Source organism: Phoca vitulina, unplaced genomic scaffold, assembly GCF_004348235.1.
Source record: "Phoca vitulina isolate PV1807 unplaced genomic scaffold, GSC_HSeal_1.0 scaffold1, whole genome shotgun sequence".
In the NCBI taxonomy this organism is placed as follows: Eukaryota; Metazoa; Chordata; class Mammalia; order Carnivora; family Phocidae; genus Phoca; species Phoca vitulina.
The window spans coordinates 75,496,151-75,511,795 of NW_022589704.1; the positions used below are offsets into that span (position 1 = coordinate 75,496,151).

Here is a 15,645-nt window from a genome sequence, read left to right on the forward strand (position 1 = left end):
TTCCACAGTTTGGCTATTGTGGACATTGCTGCTATAAACATCGGGGTACACATACCCTTTCGGGTCCCTACTTTTGTATCTTTGGGGTAAATATCCAGGAGTGCAATTGCTGGATCATATGGTAGCTCTATTTTCAACTTTTTGAGGAACCTCCATACTGTTTTCCAGAGTGGCTGCACCAGCTTGCATTCCCACCAACAGTGTAGGAGGGTTCCCCTTTCTCCGCATCCCCGCCAACATCTGTCATTTCCTAGATTCCATTCATTATTGAGATTTAAGAGCAGACATTGTAGTCTTGTTCCTATTCTCTAAGGGAAAGCTTTAGATATTTCACTATTAGGATTTTTTTGTATAATTCTGTAATGCTCTTTTTCAGCTTAAGGTAGTTTCTTCTATTCCTAGTTTTATCATGAATGGATTTTAACTTTTCTCGAATACTTTTTCTGTGTCTATTGAGATGATAATATAGTTTTTACTCCCTTATTCCGTTAGTGTGGTGAATTAGATTGACTGATTGTTGAATGTTAAAATGATTGTACATTCCTGGAATATATCCAACTTGGTCTTGATATAGTATTCTTCCATATTTAATTGGTTTTGATTACTAATATTGCATTTAAATATTTTTTTGCAGCTAAACTAATAAGAGAGAATGACCTGTAATTTTCTTTTCTTATAATGTTCTGGTCAGGTTTTATGGTTGAGATTTTGCTAGCCTCGGGAAATAAATTTTCCTGGTCTCTGAAAGAGTTTTCATATTAGTGCAATATCTTCCTTACATATATTGTAGAATTTGCCAATGAAACCATCTGGGCTATAATTTCTTTGGAAAGGTTTTCAAATACAGATTCAATTATTTCAGTAGCTATGAAAACTTCATATTTTCTATTTCATATTGTTTCCACTTGGGGTTAGTTTATTTGTGACCTAAGAATTTATTTCTCTAAGTTTTCATATTTATGGCATAGTTATTTTTTTCATTATTTTCTCACGTAATATGAGAAATATAATGTTTTTATTACCCAGAAGATCTGTGGTGATAGTCACCTTTTCTAAAACTCCTGATATTGGTAATCTGTATTTCTTTCAATTTTTTGATAGATAATTTTACCAGATTAATTTCATTAGTATTTTCTAAGAAGAAACATTTGGCTTTGTTGGTTTTCTTTGTTTTCTATTTGCCTTCTAGTCATTAATTTCTACTCTCATTATTTTTGTATTTCTACATTGTTTGTATTTAATATACTTTTACTTTTCTGACTTCTTGAGATGGAATCTTAGAGATTAATTTCCAGCCTAAAACAATCTAATGGACATCATGAAGCCTTGCTCAAACCCTCTTGTATCCCCCAGTGCTGTGCATTCTTCTCCCTATTTCTACGTTTTGTTGTTGTTGTTGTTGCTATTAGTGTGTAGCTACAACCTTCTCCAGAGAATTACCATCAGGTACTGAAACTACCTCACCCATACGGAGATTTCCATGTGCTTGGGAGCTTACATTTCCCGTGTATGGCATGTAGATTTCCTCAGCTACCTTATACCATGCCTGCGAATCACCCAGTTTCTGACTTGCAATTGAGACCTTTCTCAGAGAATTGCCTTTGGATTTCTTGAGCAGCCTTGATTATTTGGAGAGTTTGAAGTGCCTAGGAATTTACATCTTCCTGGAACAGACAACAGTCAGTTACAAACTGATGCAGAGGTTGAAAAGCTAGCTCTCTTGCTTCTAGAAAAGACTCACACTGAGGTACACTTTTAGCTCTGGAGCTCTCCACAGGATCAGACAGGATGTGTCTTTAGGTGAAATCACACAGTTCTTGGGTTTTTACATTTTAGCAACCTGATTTCTCCACTCCCTCATCAGTTTCTCTGGAGCATTTGCCGATAAATCCTTGATTTAGGGAGTGCTTCTGGGAGAAACAAACTTAAGACATACTATACATTCTATTATAAATACTACTTTAACTGGATAAAACTAATTTGACATATATCTTATTTTCATTACCACTTAGCTGAAAATATTTTCTAATTTCATTATAATTACATCTTTACCCTTGGATTATTTAGAAGTATCTTGCTTATATTTCCAAATACCTAAGAATTCTCATGTTATTTCTTTGCTATTGATCTTTAGCTTACTTCCACTATGATCAAAGAAAATATTCTGTATGATTTTATTCTTCTGGAATTTGTTGAGATTTTGGTATATATTCCATATGCACTCTTTTTCAGTTTTGAGTACAATATTATGCATGTTGTGTATGTGTGTTTAAGGGCACATATACTTGTTAACCATGATATTTAAATCTTCTATATTATTGATTTTTTTGTCTGCTTGTATGAGTTACTGAAAAACTTGTGTTCAGAATCTTTTATGATGCTTGAGTATTTGTGCTCAAATCTGTCCATTTTTTCTATATAATTTGAGGGGAGGGCAGTATTGGATGCATTAAAATTTATAATTGCAATAAATAATCTATCCTGATAGATCCCCCTATTCATTGTGAAATATGTTACTCCAATATTTGGATTACCTGGTAGACTGTTTTTCTCATATATATATATTTTTTGTCATTTGCCCTTCTTTTGGAATTCTTGATATTTTTATTTTTCATTATTTGCCCTTTTTTTGGAACTCTTGATATTTTTATTTTTCATTATATTTTTCATTATTTTTATTTTTCATCATTTAAAAAATAAAGGAAAGATTAACTGAGACTCTGGCTGATTTAATATCTCTTCAGAAAAACAAAACAAACAAAATACACATCTTTGCTTCATGGCAAGCAGTCTAAGTAAGAAAAGATGGCCACTCAGTTTAGGACTGAGCTGGTTTGAGGTTGTTTTTCAGTCCTTTGTGAGAGCTGGTATATTTTCAGTTTACCCTTCCTCTCAGATTGTGATAGTTCCAGGTTCCAAAATGTACATCTTGAGTATTTTCCAGGACATCTGCTCTTTGATACTACTTGACTTCCAATATTTGTCTCACCAGCCTCTGAGACTGTCAAAAATCTGCTCAGTTTTTTATCCATTAAGTGCCTCTTTTTTTTAAATTTCTTGGCCCCTCAGCTGTGCATGACATCAACTGGCATATAATTTTAAAAGGAAAAGGGATAAAGGATATCAGGCTTATTTCAACTTACTTCCTTTCCTTCTCACCCTGGCCACCTTGCTAGTTCTCTGATGTTGTGGGTCAGATTTGGGGCTCTCCCTCCCCCAACTTTACTGGTTGTTCTCAATGACAAAGCTGTGCCACAGCAAACTATTTTACCATTATTGGAAATAGAATCTCTCTAAACCTCCACTCTCTTTTTCCAAACCCACTGTATTTTCTTTTGTATAGGAAAGCACATCCCCTAAGATTTCAATTCTTGCCTCATTTGTCTTTCCTTGAATCAACAAGCTTAAATTTTAAACCTGAAATATGTCAACAATGAAAATCATAAATGTAAACATCATCTTTTGTGTACTTTGTTTTGAGTGTTAACTTCAACTTTCCAGATCTCAAAAATGCATTGTTATAGACACAGACCACTTACTAAACAAGAACCTCATTATAATTCTGTACTTACAGATGTTCTGTTTCAAACTTGAAATCTAACCATAACACAGATGCTCATGTGATTTTCTCAAAACACAGGCAAATACTGTGTAGTAAAAATTATTACAGGAAGTGAGGGAGAATATAAATACTATGTTGTATATTTCAGGAAATGTCTCATCTCTGGGATGAGATAGATATGTGCTCAAATCCCAACTTGACCATTTACTACCTACATGACCTACGACTTAATATCTCTACTCCTAAGTTTCCTCTTCTGTAAAATCAGTCCCTAATATTTATATGAGGAGTAAGTTTAAATGAAATATGTATAAATATCTAATTCAAAATCTTCTTGACTCAATCAATATTACTCACTCATTCATAGTTTTTGAAAACAATTTCCCATGCTAAATAAAAGTATCAAGAAATAAATAAGAATTATGCTGGAATTTTAGGTTTTAATATTATAAAAGAACACATTATTTTAAATTAAATACTTATATATTTTTAAAGGTGAAATTTTCATGTATAAAACAAAATGAATTATAGCAGAGAGGTTCAAAAGAATTATTTCATAGGAAGGAAAATATTAAATAGCTAAAGTTCTTACTGTAGAGCCTTCGTATTTAAGTTAGGTTAATTGCCAAGAGTAAGTAATAAGGTCATAAAACCATATAAAAATTAGAAGTAATTGAAAGTAAACCTTTAAATTGTTATGAGACTTTAAAATATGTTCCATATGTTCCATTAACTAGTGTAGAACGCTGCAAATTTAGGGACAATTTAAGTTGTTTTCCAATTCTGAAGTTGTTTTCAGAGAATCATGGCCAGTTTAGAATTGTAAGGGATCTTATTTAAAAGATACGAATTATCAGATGTAGAAAGGTTAAGCAACTTTCCAAGGTTACATACAAAAAAAGTCTTGAGAAAACCAAAGATTAGAATCTACACTGAATACCTTTTATTTACCTTTTCAGTTGCATTCTCCATCCTTCTGCATCCTGTGCTGTGGTTAAGGGACACCTGGGTGGCTCAGTCGGTTGAGCAGCAGACTTGATTTTGGCTCAGGTCATGATCTCAGGGTGGTGAGATGAGCTCTGCACTGGGCCTGGAGCCTGCTTGGGATTCTCTGTCATCCTCTCCCTTTGCCACTCTCCTCACACTCTCTCTCTAAAATATATATATGTATATATATGTTTATTATTACTATTATTATTTTTAAAAAGGCTTCTGGTTGACTTCATCCAATGGGCAATACTATCAAGAGATTAGAGGGAAGCAGGAGAGTGAGGTCAGGGCATATAGCCCCCCCGCCCTGCCTCCCCCAGGGTAATTCTGGGCTGACTCTATTTCTTGTATAAGGTTATATTTTCTGCCAGTCAGTCTTCATCACATAGCTGTTACAGCTCTTGTTACAAAGCTCTGCCCTTTATTAAGCAAGCATTCCTCAAATTACCCCATGCATGCACCATCCTTTTTCTATTTTTATTTTTTTCCTGTTTGGACCTTGATGCACACAGAAACCATATCTTTAACTGGGAACTTAGAACTTTGTGTTTCATTAGTTAACATTTTCTCCTTCGCAATATGGTGATCAGATTATTGCTGCCTGGAAAGCTGTTGATTTATCACACAGATTATATAGAATGACCCAATTCGCAAATATATTCTTAAGGCCAATCATCTTGCATAATGTTTGTTCCTATTTTTGTTTCTTAAAATGTAGTTTTAAGCATAAAAGTAAATTTACATTTAAAAAAACTTTAGGATAATAACACAGTACCAAACACTTCCAAACTCCAGAAGAGTTCAGTGAAATACTGTTGCCAGTGGGTTTATGTTAAATTATTTGTTAGTTTTATTTGTGTGTTTATTTTTCTATTTGTAATCAAAGTTCCTCAATGCATTGGGGCAAATGTACATAGGAAAATGCAAGTTAATAAGCAAGTAATAGAGGGGCACCTGGGTGGCTCAGGTGGTTAAGCTTCCAACTCTTGGTCTTGGCTCAGGTCCTGATCTCAGGCTCCTGAGATCAAGCCCTGCATAGGGTTCTGTGCTCAGTGGGGAGTCTGCTTGATATTCTCTCTCCCTCTCCCTCTGGCCCCTCCTGCTCACACACACACATACACTCTCAAATAAATAAATAAATCTTTAAAAAATAAATAAACAAGTGATAGCTACTATGTGCCAATAACATTAATTGGCAGTAGAGAAAATAAGTATAATCACCTACCAGGAGCACCTTTCCCTGTTCTTAATTCCCACCACTTTTTTTTTTTTTTTTTTTTTAAGGTTTTATTTATTTGAGAGAGAGAGAGAGCGAGCGAGCATGAGAGGGGGGAGGGTCAGGAGGGTCGGGAGAGTCAGAGGGAGAAGCAGACTCCCTGCCGAGCAGGGAGCCCGATGCGGGACTCGATCCAGGGACTCCAGGATCATGACCTGAGCCGAAGGCAGTCGCTTAACCAACTGAGCCACCCAGGCGCCCAATTCCCACCACTTTTTAAAAGAAATGTTTTAAGTCAGGTTCTCCCCATTACTTTGTCATCATCTGGTGGCAATTTAGCTGGTTATAGTGTTAGTTTGTCATGACTGTGGCAGTATATTTACCAGTACATTTAAACTGTATTTTGTTTATTCCCTGTTTTGAAGTTGTCTTTTAGTTCATGAACAATGACTCCTTAGTGGTTTAGAAAAGAGAGCCAGTCTAGCATAGGCTCAGATTTTCTAGGGTCTGATTTTATCAATGATAAAAAAATAATAAATATGTATACTCCAAAACAGGTCAGGAAAATTCAGTACCTAATGAAGCTGCAAATTATGAGTAATAGATGGATTTCAAGTTCAGAAATATTGCAAAATGGTTTAGACAATTAATTATAATATTTTTCCTTGTCTTGTCACATCAAAAATTCTCCATGTGTTATTTCACCTTTATGGCTTCCAGGTGTTGAAGCCATCGTTAACGTAGCATGCTGTTTTCAGATGTCTTTAGATAATTTGCCAACTGGAAAAGAAAGTCTAGGATTAAAATCTTTAAAATTATTTTATCTTAACCCTGGATCAGTGGAAAAAATCAATCCATATTGTTTTATTTTATTCAGCACAGTAAGGCAAATTCAATGCTCTTGCTAAGTTCACTACTCTAAAAAGAGGCATGGCTAAAATGGACATGTGTTACTTAGCACAGATTAATCTAATAATCAATCTTAGAGTGGCCAAACTACCTCAAGCTGTGCAGAACAAGTGGCCTTGGGCACCTGTGTGGCTCAGTGGGCTAAGCTTCTGCCTTCAGCTCAGGTCATGATCCCAGGGTTCTGGGATTGAGCCCAGTGTCCGGCTCCCTGCTCAGTGGGGAATCTGCTTCTCCTCCCTCTGCTCCTCTCCACTGTTCATGCTCTCTCTCTCTCAAATAAATGAATAAAGTATCTTTAAAAAAAAAAGAACAAGTGGGGCGCCTGGGTGGCTCAGTCGTTAAGCGTCTGCCTTCGGCTCAGATCATGGTCCCAGGGTCCTGGGATCGAGCCCCGCATCAGGATCCCTGCTCCGCGGGAAGCCTGCTTCTCCCTCTCCCACTCCCCCTGCTTGTGCTCCCTCTCTCGCTGGGTCTCTCTCTGTCAAAATAAAATAAAAAATAAAAATCTTTAAAAAAAAAGAACAAGTGGCCTCATTACCCATCAGAAACTAAGAGTTAATAGGTTGGTTTTCATAAATCTAATATCGTTTTCATGAGATTTATATTTAAAATATTTTAATATGACATCAATGAGAGCAATAAAATCATGATGTAAATATATGTGATAGGTGGATAAACTTAACTTTTTTATATTACAAAGCATAGACTCATTGGGCTTTAACAAAGCATTTATGAATTTTGAAAAGCAAGATTCCAATTTATGAAATTTCAATGTAAAAAATTATAATATCACAATCGCTTCTCGGCCTTTTGGCTAAGATCAAGTGTAAAAAATTATAATATCATTTTAAATGGGAAAAAACTCGGGGCGCCTGGGTGGCTCAGTTGTGGGGCGCCTGGGTGGCTCAGTTGGTTAAGCAACTGCCTTTGGCTCAGGTCATGATCCTGGAGTCCTGGGATCGAGTCCCACATCGGGCTCCCTGCTCAGCGGGGAGTCTGCTTCTCCCTCTGATCCTCCCCCTCTCATGCTCTCTGTCTCCCATTCTCTCTCTCAGATAAATAAATAAAAATCTTTTAAAAAATAAATAAATAAATAAAATAAAATAAAATAAATGGGAAAAAACTCAAGATCCCAGTTTACCAGAAACTATGATATTTGAAGTATTTTGTATAGCATACAATCCAAACCCCTTTCACTAAAGTGTAACTTTTTTAGAACTTCATTCTTTCTTTGAATTATTTTCCAATTGCTCAAAGTATCACTTGCACCAAAGATTGTATCAGAGCCTTTGAATGATAGGTAATGACCTAATTCATAGTCCCAAACTAACTGACAACAATGTGCATCATTGAATGATGAACGATTCTTTTTTTTTTTTTTTAAGATTTTAGTTATTTGAGAGAGTGAGGGAGCGAGAGCACAAGCAAGGGGAGGAGCAGAGGGAGAGGGAGAAGCAGACTCCCCACTAAGCAGGGAGCCCAACTCGACTAGGGGCTCGATCCTTGGACTCCAAGATTATGTCCTGAGCTGAAGGCAGACGCTCAACCGACTGAGCCACCCAGCTGCCCTGAATGATGAACAATTCTTATATTTTGGAATTACATATATTTTGCATATGAGTTTCCTTGGGACCCCACAGGTTAGACTGATCATCATGTCCCTGTATTCACTGATTCTGCAAAAATCAGATTATTCAACAAAGTTATATGCTTGGTTCGGATTCTTTTAATTACCAAGAAAAGAAATCTACTCAGGTTAGCTAAGGATAAGGAGACTTTATTGTAGGCTTACAGGTGACAAAGGTCTAGAACTGGAATGAAAAGAGGCAACTCCTGGGACCAGATTCTTTCCCCTTCTCTCTCATGGTCCAAAGGATCTTCTTTTGAGTTTCTACTTTTCTTTTTATGTCTTTTCTGCTCTTCTCTCAACTGATTTACTGTCAATTCACTTACTCTGCTTACTTATACTTTATGGTAGTTCAAATATTTAACTTGAAGATTTGTTTATTCAATTTATTCAATCTGAAAAGCAAATGTTTACTAGGCACAGACTATGTTCTAGGTGTAGATGACTTCATTTTGCCATAGCTCCAACTCTGTCTTATCTTCTGTCAGTTTCTTTCCACCTATTATGTCTTTTTTTTTTTAACTTTTTTTTTTAAAGATTTTATATATTTATTTATTCATGAGAGACAGAGAGAGAGAGAAGCAGAGGGAGAAGCAGGCTCCCAAGGAGCAGGGAGCCCGATGCGGGACTCGATCCCAGGACCCTGGGATCATGACCTGAGCCAAAGGCAGACGCTTAACCATCTGAGCCACCCAGGCGCCCCCCTATTATGTCTCTTCTATAAGCCTATTACATGCCTCTATATCTTCCAAATTTAAGCTCTTCAAAAAGAAAACTGCTCTCTACTACAGAAGTTGTAAATTATGACTCAAAGTTCATTTTAAGCATTCAGATCTGTTTGGTTTCAAGCACATACATTGTTTTCCCCCTCACAGATCTTTAAATAATTGAATTAACTCTGAACATTTAAAAATTGGGAAACTTTTACTGAAAGAAAAAATATATATTAATGTCTGTCATCTCTTGCAAAAGAAAACCAAAACAAAACAAAGAAAATAGAGGCTCTCACAATTCCAGGCATTTTTTTTTCCACAGTAACAATTACTTGAACAGATTAGCTCTAGTTCTCCAGACAGTGCTAATGCTGTCCAGGTTGCGACCACTCCCAACTGTGTCCCACACTAAGCTGAGATAATTTTGACTTTTATCTAAGTCTTTATGCACTGGCTTATTTTAGAGGAGTGTCTCTAAGCAGCAGAAAATGAATGACAGTATTTGTCACTGGACCCTTTCAGTCTTTTACATTATCTGCCTGACCTCTGGGAGCTTTCCAGTTTGCCTTTCCTGGTCTATCTCATTTTAGCACACCAAGTACATTCTAGCACAGTGGCCAGCCTGCTATTGGGCTTCCCTAGAATAAAGCATAATCCGCTGATCCTAAAAGTCACGGCAGCTTTAAAACAGAAAATATAGCCACCTAATTAACAGAAGCTACAGGTGATGCAAGTACCCTCGCAAGAGGATGAGGATAGGCAGGCCAGTTTGTTAATCTATTTAATTTATTACAATGAAAACACTTGAACATGTTTAAAAAAATAAAAAAATCCATCAGAAGAAGATTTAACAACTTATATCAGTAACATGGCTTAGAAATCATAACACTTTTCAGAGTGATAACTCTGAAGCCTAAAGGGTGTAGCTATCCAACAGGATCCTCAGAAGGGAATCACGTGGGATAGAAAGGTTGGTGGCACGGAGCCCCTGAGCACTCATATTTTGAGAGCTGCTAAACAAAACTCCCCCAAAATGTTTCTTCCTGGAAAATTGATTTTACAGTCTCTGCTTCTAATCTTCTAAAGCAGGGTTGGTAAACTATAACCCATGGCCCAAATCTGGCCTGCCGTCCACTTTTGTAAACAAAGTTTTGTTGGAACATAGCTACATCCATTTGTTTACTACTGTCCAAGGCTGCTTTCGTACTACATGGTCAGAGTTGAGTAACTGTGACAGAGACTTCTGGCCCACAGAGTCTAAGATTTTTATTATCTGACACTTCACAGAAAAATTTTGCCTATTCCTGTTCTAAAGAAAGACATAGATAGGTAGGTTCCCAAAATACATTACAAAGTTGCCCTTATAATGCAAGTTCTCCTCTGCCTAATATAAATTCTGCTTGAGCTCAATTTAACTCCCTTATTTTGACCTTGGTGGAAATGAAGAACTACAACACAATATCATCAATAACACTGATTCACACTGAAATCTGTTAGCAAACAATCAACTCTGCCTTTCTTTAACTGAAACCCCCAACTTTTATTTTCTGCTAATCATAGGCCCCGCATAAAGCATTTGAATCAAAATAACAGCTACATACCTCATTCTCTGAACAACTTAAATCCCATTAACAACAGCATTTGTTTTTAAACTTGTTTTGATCGTGGCAAAATTGACGTATCAAGACTCTCACACTGAAAAAAATGAAATTTTCTTTTATACCTTCACAGATCACATCACCAATAACATTTTTAATTCACTATAAATAGTATTTCTTTTAGAAATTATTGCCTTTTTTAGTAATGTCTGCTGTGATATTTCTTGTCTCAATGGTCTCCACTATGCCTTTCTCAATTTTTCCCAGTGAATACATATTATGATACAGACATTAGCCTAGATAGTTAGGTTGTTCTAGCATTGATAGAATAGGTAGGTTCAATTTATGCTAGCATAGGCTTTTAATATATATTCTGTTAGAAACACCTCCAATGATTATCCCCCCAAATATATAATTCTCTTCTTTCCTTAACCTCAGGAAAAAATAATTACTTAAAATGAAAATGGAAATAAAAACTTTCCCTTTATTTCAGCAATAATCAGGTAGATAGCATATTGGAAAGTTACCCCCTGCATACAAACAGCAAAGTATAAAATATTGCATAATTAACTAGAAATGTATAATACAACATAGAAATAGAACTATAAAATTCTTCTTTAAAAAAACTTAAAAGAAGTGAATAAATGGGAGATATGATGGTTATTTTTGTGTGGTCAACTTGACGGAGCCATGGGGTGCCCAGATAGTTGGCCAAACACTGTTCTGTGTGTTTTCGTGAGATTGGTTTTGGATGAGATTAACTTTAAAATAGACTGAGTGAAGCAGATCGCCTCCTTAATGTAGATGGGACTCATCCAATCAGTTGAAGGGCTGAATAGAACAAAAAGGCTGATAATAATCTCCCAAGAGAGAATTCTTCCTGACTGTTAGACTTGAATTAAAACAATGGCTCTTTCTGGTCTCCAGCCTCTCAGCCTACAGACAGGAGCTACACCATTGGCTCTCCTGGTTTTCAGGCCTCTGGACTTTGGAACTAAACCATCAGGTCTCCAGGGTTTTCATCTTGCTGACTTACCCTGCAGATCTTGGGACTTGCCTACCTCATACTCATATATAATAATATATAAATACACATCCTATTGATTCTGCTTCTCTGGAGAACTCTGACTCATACAGGGGAGAAATACCATGTTCCAGTTTACAGTCAGAGTCCAGTCATTAAAAAAAAAAATCCAATTAGAATAGGGAGGTAGAAAGTTCTTAACGAGGTGACTGAAAAGGTAAAAAGAGAACTCTACAGAATCACAGAGATAGCAACTGCATAAGCAGTTACCACCCCCACGGCTGAAGAAACAAAGGGAAGATGCTGGATTTATTAATACTGTGAGGTTTGAGGAGAGGGTTTCACAAAGATGAAACTCGAACTTCTGAGGAAGGGGCATTGGTGATTGGTGTTAGGCTCTCTGAGGGGATAGACAGAAGCTGATTCTGTGAGGGTAGGGGGTTCTGCCAAGTGGATACCATCACAGCTACAAGAAGGAATTACTAGTGCTCCAGGGGACAGGTGTTGCTAGGGAGATGCTGACAGGAACAGAAGTCTACCTGGAGCCTGCATGAAGCAGACAAGAAGGAGCAAGGTTCTTGACCTTCTTCTTAAGAGTCTTGCAGCCTCCCTCCAGCCCTCCCTACCGGCAGATCCTGACACAGAGCTGCTGGCTAAGAGGCAATGTGGCTTGCAGAACCTTGGCTCCAGCATCCCAAGGCCGAGTACAGAAGAGTGGGACTGGACTGAGAGATAACAAACTGCATAGTAAATGGTGCAACTGATGTCCATTTTCCCCAAGTATATTTATAGATATAAATGAACTGAGGTGGTAGAATGATGGTGATTTAAAATATTTTAATTGGCTACTTAGCATCTAACCTTAGAAGTCCAAGAGAGTTCACCAAGTGAACATGTGCAAAAAAGACATTTTTATTCCTCCTGCCCTGTCCTATCTGTTCAGCACCCCTGCATCATCAGCTTCCCTATCCTCATTTTTTTCAAGAATACATCTAATTATTCATGCCAAAATTTTGCACTTTTTTCTATCTCCAGCTCTATCTTTAATCCATCCATTTCTAACCTAATCCAATGCTACCGGGTGCAAACCCCCAGCATATCTCTCGGACACTGAAATACCTATCCTGTCTAGTTTCCCTGCTTATACTATTGCTCACCCTCCCAGCTGCCCATTTGTCATAAAAAATAGCTATAATGGCGATTTAAGTGCCTGGGTGGCTCAGTCGGTTGAGCGTCTGACTCTTGATTTTGGCTCAGGTCATGATCTCAGGGTCATGAGATCAAGCCCCACATCATGATCCATGCTCAGCAGGAAGTCTCTTTGAGATTCTCTCTCTCCCTCTCCCTGTGCCCCTCCTTCCACTCACATGTACTCTGTCTCACTTTCTCTCCTGTCTCTCTCTCTCTCTCTCTCAAATAAATAAATCTTTAAAAAAAATGGGTTCTTAATTTGGATTTCCCCAGAAGCAGACCTTCCTTCACCAGAAGCAGATAAGGATTGAAATACAAAGAGTTTATGTGACAGGTAATCTCCAAAAACACCAGTAGGAGATTGGGGATATAAGATAGAAAAAGGGAGGAAGTCATAAACAGTGCATTACCAAGCAAGCTACCACTATAAGCAAGTGGGGATAAATCCCACAGGCAATTCCAAAAGCCAAAGTAGAACATGTCCTTCAAGTTATCCCACTGGATGGCCAAAGAATCCAGTTCTTCTTACTCATTTTTTGAGGCTGTTCCTTTAAGGGGTAGTAGATGGGGACTGTAGGCATTAATTCTCCAGCATTTCTGGTTTGCTCTTCTTTCAGGTGTAGCAGGCTACAATGGACAGAGAGTGAGTGAACGAGCACTCAGGCAAAGAGCCATAGACACTGGTGATTGGAAGTCAGCCCTGAGTGCCTAGATATGTTATAGCCAAGAGATTAAATATGGGACACTGAGAGCTAAGGGAGAGTACAACTTTTGTATCACTCTGATCCATTCATCTCTTACTCAGTCTCAAGAAAATGGCTTGTTATATTCTTTACATACATATGAACATGTAACAGTAGCAGTCCATTCCTATAATTGATCCGAAGGCTAAAACTGATATATTATCATTTTCTTCCTCTATCACTGCTTCTATATTCCCTTTAACCTTGGTCAGCATTTTTGTTGGTCTAAGTCAGATACCTTCTGCCTCAAGCACTATTAATATTTTGGGACAGATAGTTCTTTGCTATGGGGGATGTCTTGTGCATTATAGGATATTAAGCCCAGGCCTCAACTGACTAATGCCAGTAGCATAACTTTTCCAAAGTTGTGATCACAAAAATGTCTCCAGATAGTGCCAAATATCCCTGGAGCAGGAGTTGGGGGGACTACCCCCCACACTCATTAAGAAACACTGGGTGAATAGCTTACTGGGTCATCATTACTATCTCTTCTTAGGGGCCTGAACCTCTGGTTACTGTTAGGCTAGAGCTGTTGCAACTGCCCAATCATGGCCATTACTGGGCATAGAAGAAATAAGACCCAGTGAATCCCCTGAGTTTCAGGCATAACCATATCTGCCTCCATTATATAACAGCAGCCCTATCTCTTCATGAAAATCAGACTCAATTCTTCTTGCTGGTAAAGTAATTCCTTTACCAGCAAGTCTACTGGTATGAGGCATCTATAAATTACCAGGTGGCCACCAGAATTTAGGTTTAGTGGAACCTGATCTGTGTCTTCTGGTGGAAGTCCCCATCATCCCACACCTGGAGCCAAGAACTCTGGCCCAAAACAACCTAAAGTTGTGGAATTGAAAAAAGTACAAAGTGACAAAGGAGATAGTTCACTCCTACTTCTACCTCTTTTCCCAGGCCCAATTATTCTACTTGTTGGGATACAACACCATGTAATAGCCTTTGTTTCAAAATATATACTGCAACTTGAAAGAGAATGCCCAAACTCCATAAGGTTGGCATTCTAGATATACCTTTCATAAGCCCTCTATATTAGTTTTCTATAACTGTGTAACAAGTTACCACAAACTTAGTGGCTGCAAACAATTCCCATTTATTAGCTCATGGTTCTGTAGGTTACAAGATCAGCAGAGCTTGGCTGGGTTCAGGGTATCGCAGGACGGAAATCAAAGTGTTGGCTGGGCTGAGTTCTTATCTGGAGGCTCTGGGGGAAAAATCCACTGCCAAGCACATTCAGGTTATTGGCAGAATTTAGTTCCTTGTGGTTTTAGGACTACAATCCCTGTTTCCTTGCTGAATATTATCTGGGTGCCACATCCAGCTTGTCAACAAAGTTCACATTCCTTGCCAACTGGCAGGAGCAGTACATCAAATCATTGTGGTACTTTGCATCCCTGACTTCCCCTTCTGTCACCAGCTAGAGAAAACTGCCTATAAGGCTCATGTGATTAGCTCCACTCAGATAATCACCCTATCTTAAGATCAACTGATTTGGGATATTAATTACATATACAAAATCCCTTTACAGCAAAATCTAGATTAGTGTTTGATTGCATAACTGGGAGAAGGCATATATATACCAAGGCTTGGAATCTTGGAGCTCCATCTTAGAATTTTATTCCAATGCACTATTAATCTACCAGCTTCTACATGATATGGTATAAGGCGGGGGCAGTGGGTACTATGGCCATATGCCTATGGTCACACCTCCTTCAAAAAAAAAAAAAAAAAGGTGGATTCCTTAGTCCAAGAATGTATTATGCTGGATTCTCATCTTGATAAATCAAACACTTTGTGAACTCTTGAGTAATAGTGCTAGTGGAGTCACTGTGGGCATGAAAGGTAAACCCATACTTATAATATGTATCCATCCAAATAATGATGAATTGGCCCACCATGGGTAGATGTGGTCTGATATAAACAGTTTGTGCCAATTTCTTGTTAATCTGGAAGAATGAGGTCTCAGAGGTTTTCTCTGAGGCTGGTTATATGTTCAGCAGCAACAGTAGCCAGATCAGGCTTGGACACATGCATATGCTCCATCTTTGTTCCCAGGG

General features: G+C 37.7%; 1 protein-coding gene across 2 annotated transcripts in view; it reads right to left on the reverse strand.

The window, feature by feature from the left end:
- GALNT13 (polypeptide N-acetylgalactosaminyltransferase 13) overlaps positions 1-15,645 on the reverse strand; it is a 781,779-nt gene that overhangs the window by 567,025 nt on the left and 199,109 nt on the right. Inside the window, exon 2 of one of the 2 annotated variants that reach the window (XM_032410271.1) lies at positions 10,619-10,712. The gene's annotated coding sequence lies outside the window, so the exon portion shown is untranslated. Of the gene's footprint in view, positions 1-4,513; positions 4,606-10,618; positions 10,713-15,645 lie in introns of those variants that run through there. The other variant, XM_032410279.1, reaches the window with a different exon arrangement.